General features: G+C 39.6%; 1 long non-coding RNA gene across 3 annotated transcripts in view; it reads right to left on the minus strand.

The window, feature by feature from the left end:
* The window catches only part of LOC147172543 (uncharacterized), a 100337-nt gene that overhangs the window by 78279 nt on the left and 4818 nt on the right, over positions 1 to 17240 (minus strand). For all 3 annotated transcript variants that reach the window (XR_015095406.1, XR_015095407.1, XR_015095405.1), the window contains exon 2: positions 16958 to 17147. This is a non-coding gene — a long non-coding RNA (uncharacterized LOC147172543). The remainder of the gene's footprint in view (positions 1 to 16957; positions 17148 to 17240) is intronic.

A 17240-nucleotide genomic window follows, 5' to 3' on the forward strand; every position in this document is an offset into this window, starting at 1 on the left:
GCCACTTTTTTTTTTCTTACAGGAAAGAAGAAGCGTGCGTCAGATGTTAATTGTTACACATTGCAGAAAACCCTTAAAGTTTCCTAAAGAAAAAATATGTTTTAGCCATGCTGTAAAGAATCTGGAAAACTGAAATGGTGAAAAACAGTTAAACGCTATATCTTAATTCAGTGCTACATAGTTTTCTGTCTTGGCACTATCTTCAGACTTTTATATAGTACAGTGGTACCTCGGAGTTTGAACACAATTCGTTCCTGTGAAGTGTTCAAAGTCCGAATTGTTCAACCTCCGAAACATTTTTTTCCCATAGGAAATAATGTAAATGCAATTAATCTGTTCTCAAGCTGCAAAAACAGAAAATTCCTATTTTAATTTCTATTTATGTAAAAAAAAAACATGTACACCCTGTACTGTATTAAAACAATGAAAACTTTTTTGTTGTGGTTGTGTTGGCCTCAGTGGATGGAAAATGCTATGTTACTGAATGCATTCTTTAGTTCAGTGCTGAGTTAGTGTATTTTACATTGGGCATATTGGTTAGACTACCAAGGGGTCCTTGTGCGCTGTTTCGTCAGGCACGTTGTTGAACAGCTAAGGGGGGTCCGTGTGCCAGTATTTACGGAAGTAGTTACAACGGCGAGAAAATCTCCTTCCTAAATCCACTATGGTTCATAGCACTGTACGTTTTTCTTTTCTGCCACTAGTACTGCTGTTTTTCTTTGGGCCCATGTCAAATAAAATTGTCGTGGAAAAAAACCAAATGCACTCACAAATGTACGGAGCACCTCCGGGAGTATTCACCCGCTCTGACTGGAAATGAGCAGCGCTTCGTCTCCACTACCGCACGTGAGCATTCGGCATCGCTCGGCTTCACTCGGCTACCCGATCAAGGTGCGTTCGGCTTTGCTTGGTTTGCTTGGGTGTTCAAATTCCGAGAATGAGGTCAAACCCCGGGGCATTTTTTACTCAGATTTTTTTGTCGAAATCCAATTTGTACGAGTTCCGAGACGTTCGAACTCCGAGGTTCCACTGTATTTAAGAAACAAATCTGATTTCATTTTACAGCGTCTTTAAAATTGTATTTTAATTGGTTTAAGTGTCTTTTAATAAGTTTAAATGTATCTAAAATTTTCAAGGTTTTTTCCAACATCTTGGTCCGTTCTAGAAGTGAACTGTCCTTTAGCCAAAGTTAGTCACAAGGGAATCGACACGAACTTCATTTTTCCCCCCCCACTTTTTTTCCCCTCTTTTTCCGGCGAGCGTGACAGCTGCATTTAAATATGAAATAGCTGCAAATTTGTTGCAGCGACAGCATCGTGGCTGCGAACAAAGGCTACGTTTGGAGGCAAAGAAAAAGCAAAACGCGTGTATAGCAGCTCTTTGTCGCTGTTCGCCGCGCCGCCGCCTTTGTTTGCACACAATGGGATGAAATATTTTTAACCGGTAATTACCTGGCGGGGATCCGACGTGCCGGGATTCGCGGGCCAGTGTGGCGCGGCAGGTTGGAAGTTACCGCCGCCGTGTGCATGTGTGTGCGTGTGAACGCGCGCGTGTGTGTGTGTGTGACTGGCAGAAGCTTTCCGCAACTGTCTCTTCACCGTCCAAGATGGAGTCACCGCTTCACGCCAAGTCCATCATGGGCGAACGCGAGCGCCGGATTTAGAAAGCCTCCCCTCTCGTCCTTACACCTTCCAAATCCGGTCCGTCTGTTCTTCCGCCTTTCGTAAACTATTGTGGCGTGTCGCTGGTTATTTTTACCTTCCTGTGCTGTTCATCGGGCGTAAGTGTAAAGGGGCTTAGATGCAGGCCCAATTCAACTTGTCCTGTACAATCGCAATGAACACAAGGCAAAACAAAATTAAGCAGTTCTTTAATTGGGCAAAGAGGAAATAAAGTGGTGCAAAAGCCGCAATGTCATTTGGACAAAAAAGTCAGTGGAATTTCCTTTGAGATTCTATTGAATAGCTCTTGTTTTAAAGAAATGTTTGAAGACTCTTATATACGGCAATGATGAAAATTACAACTTAACATAGATTTTTCCACTAATGACCACACTGCAGTCTTTGACTTTAGGGATAGATTAGGTTTGGTTAGGTTGGGTGTAGTGTTAGGATTTAGAAATTGGGGTTGGGTTTTGGGTTCAGAGTAGGGCAAGATTAGGGTTAAAATTGGATTTGGGTTAGTTAGTTAGATAAGCGAAAGTGTTGGTAAGGAAATAGAGTTTGAGGGTTAGAGTTGGGGTTAGGTGTATTGATGATTGATGTTGGGTTTAGGGTTCTGTACTTTAAGAGTTAGATTAAGGTAGGATGAGAGAGTCTTTTACCAAAAGGGGTAGAGTAGGCACAGGCATTGGATTATGTTCTTTTCAAGAGCATGACCATTTTTACATAAAGAAAGTTAGAATTTTTTGTAACGAGATCTATTTCACTGTTATGAAGTTAGGCAGTATGGTGCAGCAACAATTGTGGTTTTAGCTTCATTACAGGAGTTTTGTTTTACTTAACTATTTATTTTAATTTAAGTCCAAAAAATAGAAACGACATTTTATTTCAATTTGTGTTTTTGTACTTACAAATAAAAATTACATTTTGTTTTGACTCAGAGTATTATCTCTTATGGCCTGGCTGACCAAGATGAATGGACTTTGGACTAATTGAACAATTTCTTTGCGGCTCTTTAGGATTTGTATTTGCGTAACCCCTGGAATAGACCCTAAACCTAACCCGGGTATGCCCTTTGTCCTCCAACACATTGGACCATTTTAGAATGGCTAGAATTTGACGGGATTCTTCCTTTGATAGTGTAGAATATTTGGAGACTTTTTTTTTTCCTCGCAGGTGACACATGGAGCTTTATTCTGGCAAGAGGTTTTGCATCTTTTTGTTTGTATTCTTTTATAGTCGAAGAAGACAAAATAGTTTATTAATATTTTCTAAATTTCCTGCCAACTGTTTTTGAGGACAAAACAAAGACGGCAAAAAGAGACAACTCCCAAATTGTGTGGCCTGTCACGGTAACACAATTAAACCTCTCAAGGTCTGCTGACACTCACTTTTTGTGTCCAAACAACAAAGAAATATGTCACTTTTCTTCAGCTCATAATGAGACGTTTTTATTTTATTTTACTGTTAAATGACCTTCACTAGTCAGACGAAATAGCTGTTTGTTTGTATTTTTTCTTTTTAATTCCCCATTTTTATTTTCTTTGACAATAAAAATTATTGTGGATTTACACCGGGCGATAAAGTAGCACGTCTCATAACATGCTCCAATAATCCACCTGCTCTAATTACAATCATAAAGTGTCGGAGTCAAGCCATAATTTTGCACTGATTCATGTCCGCAACAACGAAACTTTTTCTTTTTCTTTTTGTTTAACTTTTGTGCATCTGTTGCGACAACAAACCAAGTGTGTAATTAAAATGACAAATTGAAATCCTTTGTCAACAATAGTAATGAAGGGATCAGGCAGGATGCTGTTATAAATAGGGACTTTTATCAGAATGAGAAGATCAATCAAGGGTTTTTGGGCCGTGAAACATATAATTTTTTTAATCACTCGTGCTAGACTTACCACAAAAAGTGCTTAAGACGACAGGAGTTTATGTTTAAGGCACATTTTGGGGTTGCTTCACCCAGAGTACGTATCCGGCCGGCATGAATGTGAATAAATGACAGAATGAAATGGACGGCGGAATTTGTAGCCAGAAAAGCAACTGTTTGCCTTTTTCCTCTTAAGCACAAGGGAAAATGTGGACAACATTTAGTTAGCTAGCGAGTCACATAGCTAATAACTGAGGAAAAGTTAAATTTTTTACATTTTGAGTTGTACAATTATTTTGACACGTATGATAATTAAATATGGTTAAAAAAATGTACCTGCTATGTTTAGTGTCTGAATGTGTAAAAATTGGATTTTCACCTTTTACATGATGCTAACATTAAAAAAAGATGTTTTTCATTTAGGACACGATTAACATTTGAATTATCATAATGGTTCTACGATAACATCCAGGTAAAAATAAAAAATAAAAAAAAAGCAACAGATCATCTTGTGATATCAGAAACAACAACCAAATGATGAAAACAACAAGATGTAATTTTAGCATATCAGAAGCTAACAACGTACTGATAAAATCTCAGCGTTGTTGCCTTGAAGATCAAAGTTGATGGCATCATGTCACGGATTATAATGTCACGCCAGGACCGGAACCCACCGATAACTCGATGTTATCTTCCGTAGAGATTATACAAAAATGTGCTTATTTTTTCTCTCTCTCTCTGCTGTATGGAAAGCACTTTGAGCCTTTATTCGATATCCTTGATACACATCTTAAGGTCTCGCACGCTCTGTGTCTTACGAGGATATATTAGTACAATGGACCTAAAATGGATATCAAGAATGTCGAATAAGCACTTCGGCTGACCCTTTTTTGACATTTTCCCCGGTGTGACCGAGCGTCGGTGTGTTTCTGTAGAAATTATTAACATCTGCCGCACAGACATCAGGAAGAAGTCACGCGTGCTTTAATGGGCCCTTGTTTAGTCATTTATGGCTAAGCGTGTCATTACGCCGCGATTTACGAGCCTGCGTCTCCTACCAAGTTTCACCTCGCCACTATTTATTTTGGGGCTTTTTACAGCCATAGAGGCTGCCTAACGGTCCTCCCTCGCTATCCAATTAATGCTGATGATCCGGTGCATCACCACAACTTTTTATTATTAATGCCCTTTGCTGCCACTCTAAAAACAAAAAAAAAGTGCATTGATACGTTTTGTTCACTTTCAGCATTCTGTTTGTTTTGAGAGGGTCAAGTGTAAGTGGATATTTGTAAATGTGGCCAAGCCACAGAGGACCCCACTTCTCTCGCCAAAATCAAGAGGGATAGACTCCAACTCACTTGCAACACACCCAAGTAAATGTAAAGGGTTGTTAGACAGACAGGCTTGATTTGACTTTCATTTTTTTTCTTTTTTTCTCGGTTTATAGAGCAGGGTTGTTATTTTTTAGGAATGCCTCATTTTAGTTGAATTTTTATTAGTTTTAGCTTTAGTTTTTATTTTTTATTTTTTACATATGGAGTATTTGGGTCACGTATATATATATATATATATATATATATATATATATATATATATATATATATAAATACATATATATATATATATATATATATATGTATTTATATATATATATGTATATGTATATGTATATATATATATATATATATATATATATATATTTGGTGGGGTTGGGGGGTAATATTCTCAGAAAAAAACTCAAAAATGTATGAGAAAAAACGTGAATGTTTGCAAAATTATAATGTGGCAAATTTGCGCGGAGAGAAACTCACAAATTTACGAGAAACTCACAAATTTACGAGAAACAAACTCACAGTTTTGCAAGAAAAAACTTGCAAGAAATACATCTACTTACATAAGTGGAAAATACCTACGACCTACTGGCGACCAGTCCAGGGTGCACTAGCTGTAATGGGTACCAGCTCGCCCGCGACCCTAATCAGGACAAGCGGTATAGAAAATGGATGGATGGATTTTCTAACTCCTCTAAACAAGCACAGGTTTGTTTACTATTTTAAGCTCATTAATAAAACGTGCATGTTTTGCCCAGGAGCGACAACATCACTCCAAGTCCTCCACCGCTACTAAGAAGTAATAAAAACACGCCCACTCGTGTTTGAGTGCATCAAAGTCACATGGCCTGGTGTCGCTCACACGGTGCAGCAGTGGAGAGGCCCAACGTGCTCGCCCGCTCTAATTATTCAATCAACTAATGACACCGTTGGTCATGGTGAACGGCGACACGCTCTCGGCAGCAGATGGTGGATTTAGTGACGGATACACACACACACACACACACACACACACACACACACACACACACACACACACACACACACACACACACACACACACACACACACACACAGTGTAGCATACACACACACACAACACAAAGACTTTAATGTCTAAACCGCTGGCAACAAAAGTGAGCACGCCCCTACGTGAAAATGTTAAAAAAGTGGAAATGTCAAAAGTTGAACGCACTTTCATTCTCTGGGATTTGGAAATTTTACAAATATATACTTCCACATATGTCAAATGTTACAATAATATTGTGTTGGACATTTTTAGGCTTCGGGGGGGAAAAAACACACCTGGCACCACAGTTCTTTTCTTTTACCCAAAACAACCTCGGTTGTTCTTTCCGTGAAAAAGCTCGCTGAAATGAGCTTTAATTTGACAACATAACTTTACCCAAAATACATAATAATTTTCAAATCAACCATTGTTGGCCTTTTCCGGGACTGACTTTTTTCGGCTTTCTGATTGGCTAAAATACAGTCATTAGTCCAGTGGGTTAGAGCCCTACCTTTTGGTTAGTGTGGCATTAATTCCTGTATATTTTGACTGTTGCCTGTCAGTATTCCATCAGCGTGTTGCGTGTTTCACATTCACATCCGACGTTATTCGTCGGCGAGTGTCATCCGTCAGCTCGTCGTCGTCATCGTCACGCTGCTTTTTATGGCGTCTGAAGCCTCTCGTTGGGCTGATTTATGCGCCTGGCGCAGATGTTGCTTACATCCCAGATTTTTTTTTTTTATTCAATTACCGAATCTATCTGGCTGTTTTAATTACGGCTATGAAAAGCCCCATATCCTCCTCGTCGGCGCCTCTGCCCGGATCAACGCCTTCTTGACATCACATCACAGACCGGCAATCTATGAGGCTGCCTGCACTCTGCTTTTTTAAAAATCTACTCATATTACATGCATGGAACTGGATGTTATTTAACTGTTTATTAATATATACTTTTTTTTTTTTTTACATTTACTTAACTAAGTAACAGACCAGTTGAGACCGAGGTCTCTTTACAATGATGACCTGGCCAAATATAATAATAATAATAATAACAATAATAAAATATGAAATCAGTCAGGCATCTACAAGGATACCTAAAGGCTCTATTTTAGTAGACAGCACATCTGGGCGTGCCAATGCAAAATAGGGAGTGTCGTTGGAGATGCGCCTGGCGGATTGACAATTTAGTGGCCTGCTTAGACTGACTTAGACCACGTCTAAGAGTTCGCACACGGTAGGCAGCAGGTCTTTGCTGAGTTTAATCGACGCACATAGATAAGGAGCTCCACGGACATGTGAATTTCAGATATGTTTCATTTATAAATATGTTAATGATAAATGTATTTGTAACATGAAAATTTATTTACAATTTAAATAATTTATTTCCCGCAAATTTCCACAGGCTAGCAGTGTCGATGTATTTTATGCTTTTGGCACTCTGTATTATATTTCATTAATTTGATGTAGTTATTTCATTGACAGAATCTCACAAAAGTGAGAACACATGGGCCCAGTTTAAACATATTCACTTAAGGTTGGACTCACTTTTATGAGATACTGCATATAAAATAATAATAAAAAAATAGGGGAGACGCTTGGTCATCTAGGAGGGACTCGAGCCGCTACTTCGCGTGGAGAGGAGCCAGTTGAGGTGGCTCGGGCATCTGGTTCTGATGCCTCCTGGACACCTCCCTGGAGAGACTATGTCTCTTGGCTGGCCTGGGAACACCTTGGGATCTGCCGGAGGAGCTGGTTTAAGTGGCTGGGAAGAGGGAAATCTGGGCTTCCCTCCTAAAGCTGCTGCCCCCGCAACCCAACCAAGGATAAGCGGTAGTAAATGGATGGATGGATGCATATAAAAATGTAGATACAATTGAAATTATTTTGTATTTGTTACACACTTAATTGGCAAAAAACACAATCTGTGGTAAGTGTCTTGCAAACCGTATCATATCACACAGAAAGAGGTTCCTAATAGTTTGGTTAGTTAGCTGCGTCCCGGATGCCAGGATTGGTCGCCAGCCATTTCAATTAACACAATGACAAAACACTGAACTAAATCTCAAAGTTAACTTGACTTTCTAACGCAGATAATGATTCGCCGATGAGTCAGAAGAGGCCTTACTAGTAGATGCCAGATTTTCTTTGCTTTGAGTATGGTGGCTGGTACCGGCAGTCTCCATAGCCGCGTTTCCACCGCAGGTATGGGTATGGGGAGGGGGGTAGGGACTTTCACAGGAGCTGTCCTCTCAGCCGGCCCGCTTGTGGCTGTGTCTCCACTGCGGAGTACGACCCATTTCGCGACGTCACAAGTTTCGATCGACACGTAAGCGCCGTGCGACGGTTTCTCCCGTGACGTCACCCAAGCACCGCGTGCCGAAAATCACAACGTGGAAAGAGAAAAACTTCAGGTGGTTGCTGTTTTTCTCTGCTTTTTATTGTATGTACTTGGCGTGGATGGATGGTTTGAGTGAGAGGAGACGGCGTTTAGATGAAGAATTTGAAAAGACTGACTCGCAAGTCCCGAGTTTTGACCGACACGTAATGGTCATGCGACGGTTTCTGTGACGTCACCCAAGCACAGCGCCGCAAAAATCAGAACGAGGAAAGAGAAAATTTTGTGGCGGTTGCTGTTTTTTCTGTACTTGCCGTGGATGGATGGTTTGAGTGAGAGGAGACTGCGCCGAGATGAAGAATTTGAAAAGGCTAACAGTAGAGTGGAACGAAAATAGACAAAGGATTATTTTTTTTAATTGTTTTGGTGGAAGAGACTTAAGCCGAGAATGCATCATCGTCACGCATGAAGGTAAGATAATATTTGATACAAAATAATTTTTAGCCAATCAGCACCAAAGCTCAATCGGGAGTTTATCGAGCCGGCGGAGTACCTACCCTAGAGTAGGACCTCCGCTCGTCCCTGTAAGTTCCTGTAAATATGGCCCGGTTGGGAAGGCTCCTGCAGTGGAGACGCGCACATACGGGGCTGGCCCCGCAAATTTACCCCGAAGTTCCTGCGGTGGAAACGCGGCTCATGAGTACCCGATACCTAATGGTACTCACCCATTCTTAGTTTCGAGTCATCTTAACATAAACATTTTTGACTATGGGATTTAAGTAAGTGTGAGGCTAACCACTCGCCCACCATGTCGCCTCCCAATAACCACATTGCTTAATTGCTACCTCTGGGGTAGTGTGTCAATCAAATGTGTGCCGCTCTTGTGTTGTCTCTCATTGTGTTCCTACTCAAGGGCGCCTCACTTTCCGGCAACTTGCTCGGCAAACTTTTCTCTCCGGCATCCATCCTGCATTTCATCTCGAGTATTACTCTCAAGAAGAAGAAGCGTTAAGTCGACGGGTAGCGATAACAAGATGCACATCCGCACTCATCTGAAGCTCCTCCGAGGACAGGCTTGGCGACGCTCTACCTCTTTTTTTTCCCCCTCTCGCGCTCGCTCTCAGAGGTTTTTGTTGTTGTCTTTCTCTCTGGTGGATGAGCTCTGGAAGCTCATGCATTTTTATTGCCATCTGGAGAATACCAACAGGTCTTAACAAGAGAGCTCTCGCCGGGGAAACGCTTGACTCGCAGTCGACTCCTTTGACTGCATGTTCCCAAGTGTGTGCGTGTGCGTGCATGTGTGGGTGAGTGTACATTAGCGGTGGCAATCATGGAGCTACTTGCGATACCAGGTTATAACGATATTTGACCGATGTGATTGACATACAGCGTTACATGAGTGCCCCAATATGTATAGATCAGCTTCAGGCACTCCACAGCTGGATACCAGCAGCGAAATTCACAACATCCGGCCACCATCAGTTCAAGCTGGTTACTTCGCAGTAAAAGTACTGTATCAGTTTGCTCATTTTATGTGTGAAAGCTGTCGACTAAAATAAAGTAATGGTAACAAGATATTGTAGTGGCATTACAAGACTAATAGTGAGAGAATATATACTTATGTCAACCAAATACTTAAAATAAGGCTCATTTTCAAAGGCTGTCACCACTTGGTTCATTAGCACAGTATTGATGGTCTAATGACAAATTTGCTTCACATCTACTATTTTGCCACAGTAAAATATAAGTATGATTTTGCCATCAATCATCTGTTGAAGAAAACCTTAATTTTTGAAGGCTGCTGACAATTTGTAAATTAAAACAAAGTAACAACCCCCTGATGGTTAATTCATTTAAAAGCCTCTTATAGAGTGAAAATACATGTTTTTGTTAAATCAACGGGTCACTTATTCATTAATTTATTGGCAAGACTGTCACCATATTGTTCATTAATACAAAGTAACAAAAACATGATGATACATTTGCTCCAATAGACTATTCAAACTTTTATTTGCCAATCATTTGCTCAAAACATAACTTTTCACGCTGTCAACATACCATGAGTCAGATCAGTGAAAAGACACTTTTATCATTTGTTGGTGTTACTTTGTTCATTAAGAGAAAGTAATGATAGTGTGGTGTCGAATTTGCTTCACTATAGTACTAGTAGGTCAAAAACTTATTTGTTAATCTGATCTAAACATGACATTCATTTTCCTAAATTGTGTAGTCTACACAAGGTTTGTTAACACAAAGTAACATTAGGGGAATTTACTAGATTTTCAACAGTGAAAAGACACTATAGTCAGTCATTTGAGTTAAAAAATTACGATTACTTTGGTTGTTGTCACTTGGTTCATTAACACAAAGTAATGAAAGTATTATGTCAAACTTGCTTCACTAGACTAGTAAAACTTTTATCAATTATCTGCTCAAAACAAACCAATGTTACCAACACTTAGTTCATTAACAGAAAATAACCATAGTGTGATATGGACATTAGTAGGTTCACAAAAGTGAAAATACATTTTTGTCACTCATTTGCTTAAAATATAACATACATTTTCCAAAGGATGTCACTTATTATTCATTAAAATAAAGTAACGAGGCACAGGTCCGGTGCTACTTCCATCCCACTTGGGCCGAAGGATCCATTCACTGAGGCGGTAAGCCGTGAGGAATACTAAGCAATCCGGCCCGGTCCCCCTTTACTAACCTCCCGCCTCCTTTATGATGCACGCCTCCCATCGGGGGGGTTGCAAGGTGAGCAGGAGCAGCGCTCGTCACGGCTGCGCGCCTTCGACAAACATTAGTCGCCGCTAATGACAGCATTGTGACGGCGTGCAAGTACCGGCGCCATATGGCAAATTGCCACAACAATATCCTGCCGGTTATTAATCAGGATTTTTTTATTTATTTTTTTGCTGTGCGCCGTGATAATTGGAATAATTAGAAGGGAAGCAGGCACAGGGATGGGGAAAAAAATCCATCTTTTCACAGGCAGTGGGGGCAATGTGGCTGTTTGTGTCTTGTTTTTTAGACCTTGCACACCTTTAAAAAAAAAAAAAAAAAAGCAAGTACAAGTCAAATGCACCCGTTGTCATATCAGCATTTTACGGAAAATGTCTCAAAAGTACAAAACTTTGGACTTTGGTAGGTCAAGATCAATCAAGATCATTAATCATCTGTTTAAATCTCAAGATTTATTTTTAAAATGTGTACCAAACTTGGTTTATTAACACAAAGTAAACTTATTTGATATTTGAATATTGGTTAAAACTACTTTGCTATGCTTTGCAGTGAAAATAAAATTTTATTGTCAATCATCTTTCAAAACGAAACATTTGTTTTCCAAGGTTGTTGACATTTGATATATTAATACAAAGTAACAGCAGTTTATTGTTGAATTTACTTGATCAAACTTGAAGTGAAAATAAACATGGTAGCGCAAGTTGGGACATTTTTGGGGACAAATATGCCTCAAAAAATTGCACAGAAGTTTGGTCAATTATATTTCATGACTAAATAAGGTTGAAGCAATCATTTTCAAAGGTTTTAGACATATGGTTCATTAACACAAAAGTCAAAATAGTTTCATGTCAAATTTAAATTACTAGACTCGCTGCCGTGAAAATATACTTTTAAACGCAACATTTATTTTTAATGACTGTCAATTCATTTAAAAAAGTAATGATTTTTTTGGGGGGGGGTTTATGTCAAATTTACTAAATTACTAAGCAAACTTTTACTTTGTCAATTATCTGTTCAAAACAAGAATTCATTTTGTTTGTGTGTGTGTGTCACTTACGAATCTTCTTTTAGCGTCCTCAAAATAATGCTTCATGAAAGTCTCCCATTTCTTGACAGCCATAGAATGAGTTTTAAGAAGTTTATATGTGTTTAAAGTGTGTGAGGCGGTAAATCGGTAAACATATCGCGCGTGGCCCACGAATAGCAAAAATCTACGTACAATTGATGCCCATTAAAATGCATTCTGAATTTTTTTTTAAATTATTTTATAATTTTTTTCTTCATATGTACATGCTGCTGTACGTTGACATATTTTTTAAGTTGACTTAACATTTTTTTCCCAGCTCTACTTCATGCACTACGTTTGGCACTAAAGATGGTACGCTTATTTTCCATTTTGACAATGAAAACGTTATTAATTTGGTGCTAAATCACAAAGTGTAGTGCTAAAAGTGTCACACAGACACATGTTTGTGATGTCTGCTGTATCGTGCACATTGATGAAGAGGAGGAAGGGGGCTGGGGCTGTCATTTCACACAGTTTATGAAGGTAAAAATGACAAAAAAAACATCTGCTCTTGTGACCGTAAAGCCCCCCGAGCGTGGTCCTTAATTGTGAGCGTCTCCACCCAAGGAGGAGGAGGAGGAGGAAGAAGGGGAGGAGGATGGAGAAAATGATCGGAAAATGAGGTCACGGCATAGGGAATGCGCAGATTTGAGTTCGGTGATTTTTGTGTGCATCTATGATCAAATGAGGCATAGACTGTCATTATATTCATAATAAACAGAACTTTATGTCATTGGTATTGCTACATTATTTTTAGTTTAATTTTACTTCCCCTAACGAAAACATTTCCTTGAATTGAGTGTACAGATTTTTGGTCAAATTAATGTTAGAAAAGGTTTTTTAATTTTTCATCTTGGTCTCCTTTTTTGATACAAAAAAAAAAAAGGCATTTGAAAAAGGTTGTGTAGACTTTTTATATCTGCTGCAAGTAAACTTGACAGTTTAGCACACCGAAAGCTACAATAAAGTAATTCACAATACGGAAACTTTTGTGATTGTGAATGACATAACTTGCTTTAACCCAAATAATCCAATTGTTTCAACTTTGTGGGGACTTGGCTTGATTTTTTGCCACAGTAAATTGGGACTACTTACTTGAAGCTTACACATAGTGAATGTGACTTACTTCCAGCTCTCGAACCCGCGGCCCACCAGTAGAGTAATCTACTTGCATATTAACTACGCAGGTACGAATAGTTTGCACTAATGACCATTTGATATTGACAACAACACGTCCTTTGAAAAAGTCATCACTTTTAATTGTCTTCAAAATGTTGCAAAAACACACACACACACACACACACACACACAACAGGGATGAGTTCACTCCGTGCCTGTGATTTGCACGCAGCCCTCAGAGGACACACTAATGTTACCAAATGTATTTACAACAGATGTTGCATTTTATTTTTCACGATAACAAAAAGAGAGAAGAAAACATTTTAGTTTTTTTTTTTTTACTTCATTAAGGCCAAGTTTGTCTTCTCACCTCCTTCTTGAGGTCGCAAGGCTGTACAATGAGAGAAGTGCGCCACCTAATGGCTGCAAGCGTCCGTGGTTTTAATGAGTGTGGACAGTGTGGGAGTTAAAATGTGACACACATACACACTCAACAAGTCTGATGTGGGGAATACAGACTATATTTGTGATTTAAAAAAAAAAATCTATTTAATGAAATTCAAGTAGTTAATAATTTTTACTTTTTTGTATTTACTAGAAATCAAGCGAACAAAATATGCTCAGGATTTTTTCAATTTAAAATTCAAATAACTAGTGTATAATCTGGTCTTTTTTTTCATTAACATTACCAGCCAAATAATTATCTGTAATTAAATTAAATGACTATCTATATCTGCATGATTATATAATATCAGTCTATTATGCGGCCAGCAATTTTATTTAAATCAAATTAGAATTAGTTGCATCAGTGTGTAAGGGTCAGTATTTCTTTAATTAAAATCAATTTTAATATGTAAATCACCTTAGATTTCATTGTGTATAATGTAATCACTGGTAGATTTTTATGTATTTATTAATGTTTTGACTGAAATTAAATTAGTAATACAAAACAGTCACTTGTATTTGGTCCATATTTTTTCAAATTTACTTTTGAACGTAAATTTCAAACTTAAATTACACTTGATTTATTATTATTATTATTATTATTATTATTATTATTATTATTATTATTATTATGTCAAAGTTTGATGAGTTTTGAATTGCCTGGGGGATTGTGGTGGGACAGCATCAGACTTTTTGTCTGGATGTCAAAGGGTGTACTCGAACATTAAAGACGGAGCCCTGCCCTCCCTCGATGGTGATCACTCTTCCTCCGCCTTCCTCTTTCTCCTATTGCTCTTCTCAAACGCCCTCCAGTGCTGGCAGTGGGGGAGGAAGAGGAAGAAGATGAGTGATTTTTCAATAAAAGTGACAATAGACGCTTCCTTCTCCTCCCTCTTCACGCCTTGATTGATCTGGGCTCTGGCGTGCCTTGATTGATTGGATGGCCTGCGGAACTTTTCCTTCTTCTTGCTCTTGGTGGCGTTTGTCAGCGACTTGTCATGGGTCGCATGCTTTATTGTTAAGCGCACTTCATTAGCGACACGCAGAGATTTATCTGTGCGACGTCTTGGAGTGAGGATATTGACGACTAAGTTTGCAAGATTAGACACGAAGATCATGATGATAATGATGATCATCATCATCATGAGGGTTACACAGTACTTCATGTCATCACCAAGGGAACTGTAAGACTCACAGGAATCCATTAAAAGGCCAAAAGTAAATGGGAGGTAAGTGGTTGGCAGCAACTGCTGGAATTAAAAGTAACCCAAACTGGGTGACATCGCCAAACCAGTGATGGATCTAAAATGGACCAAGCCAATGCTGGGCTAGTTATTCCCAGCACATTGGGTTGGGTATTTAGGTAGACTCTTAAAACTGATGAGTTGAAAGTAACCCAACGAAATTGGCTGCAATAACTAACCCAGCACTGGCCCCAGAAGGGTCCGATCTCATGTTGGTGTATTTTATTTATGTATATCCAGAGCAATGTGTTGATGATTTAAATAGATACACTCTTAAAACTGCTGTAACCCAAATTGGGTGAAAAAAAACAGCACCGAGTCCAAAAGGAACCGAGCTAATGCTGCTTAATTTGTACCTAGCGCATTGGGTTTAGGATTTGACCCAGCACGTTGAATCAAAATGTTGATCCAACATGGAGTAAAAACTCCCCATTTTTGCTTCAATCTATAGATGTCCAAGGAATTGTAATGATCTACTCCAGTCTGACTCGCTAATGCTAATTAGCGAGCTACTGGTGGCACTTTTATCAATCAAAAGAACGGCTCCACGCTGAATAAAAACTTTTATTGGAATAACTTGCTCGTGACTTTTTCCTTCTACTCTCTAATGTGGCTAGAGCTTAACAGTGTAATAGACCGCGTGGAACCACACTGCCCCTCAGTGGCCAAACCGGATACAACATGAACAGCGCTCCAAATAAAGGCGCACACACAAGCAAAGGCAAGACAGTATAAAATAATTTTAATCAAAACGATTCTGAATCGTACTAAATGAGAATCGATTTTTTGGCACACCCCTAGTAAATATAGTAGTTAGACACTGATTAGGGCACTGTTTAAGGTTGAGATCAGACACTAGTTAGGTTGGGGTAAGGACCAAACGTCGGTGCTCCGTATCTGGTTGTCTCATCTGTTATTTATCTCAGGCTGGACCTTTTGTGGGGTCTGTGTGTGCAAAAGTCTACTATCATAAAGGCCTACACTCGCCTCCTAACTAGCCAAGTACTGTATCTAAGTGGCATTTAGCATCAGGACATATGGTGCTGGGGTTAAAAAAACAAGCAGGAATAAAGAGTCCAACCCCTACGGAGTCACTTTCATCTTCATTAGGTCTCAACTCTCACTTTGTGCTGGCCACCCCACTTGCTCAATGCAGACAAATGAGCGTCAAGTGATAGCCACGCGTGCGCCGCTACCTCCACTTCGGGTGTCTCATCCATATTCACACTGGCAGAACAAGTGACATATGGTCGCTACTCGCGCTACACACACTCTAAACGAGAGCTACCAATCCGGAATTGGATTTAACACTTCAATTCCCTACTGACCAACAGGGCCGACTCAATTACCGGAACACACACACACACTCAGAACACACACTTACTGGTGTAATCCAATTAGACCATGATGAAGATGATGAGGATTCTGTGCGCGTGCGCGCGCGAGCGAGCGAGAGCGAGAGAGACATATATATTCACAACGATAATAATGCTCACTTTTGATTGACACTGTCACAAAAACACGTAGAGTATATTTTTCAAGCAGGCATATTTTTCTATTTAGGTAGGTCGGTGTTTGGGTGGGTCATTGTTAACAGGTAAGTAGGTAGATAGCAAGGTAGAAAGTCAGTCGATTCTAGTAGGTATAGGTAGGTAGACAGTATATACTACGTCATACCTACCTAGCTAGATGGATGAATAGCTAGCTATAAAAATAGCTATCTAGATAGCTAGCTATGTAGGTAGATAGCTATGTAGCTAGATAGCTATTTAGCTATGTAGCTATGTAGTTAGCTAGCTAGATAGACTTGAGAAAATAATTGCAGATTGCAATCGCAATATTGAGGTGAAAAAATGCAGTAAGTAGTAGGGAGATATCTAGGTGAGTAAATTGCAAGGCGAATAGGTAAGTGCATAGGTAGTGGGTAAGTAAGCTAGTGGGTCAGTCATACCATATATGCGACATAACATTACTAGCTATTAGTTTAGATGGCTGAGCATGTCAATAAAAATCATGTTCCATCTACAGTATTTGTCTCTCCAAAATCAACACACACACTCAAGACCCACAGTGGACGACAAATAAACAAACAAAGTGCAAACAAAGACATCTTACCAGTCAGGGGAGTTTTCCCGTGCTTGTTGCTGTAACACAGTATCCAAAATGCGGGCCCCCCGGGGACCCCCCCGAGGGGACCATTAAGCTTGAGCTTCGGTAGCATCAGCCGCCGAGGGAAAGGAGGAAACTCATGGGAGAAGCGGCGCAACGGAGGCACGACACGCTCGCAACACCTGTCACCCCAACACTAATGAGACACACAATTAGCAATTAGTAACGCGTTCTGTCAGCGCTAATACCTACCTAGCGCACACATACACAGGCGGCCTTTTTCGCCAGG

This window comes from Leptonotus elevatus, chromosome 6, assembly GCF_054856555.1.
Source record: "Leptonotus elevatus isolate MCC_2025b chromosome 6, RoL_Lele_1.0, whole genome shotgun sequence".
Classification (NCBI taxonomy): domain Eukaryota; kingdom Metazoa; phylum Chordata; class Actinopteri; order Syngnathiformes; family Syngnathidae; genus Leptonotus; species Leptonotus elevatus.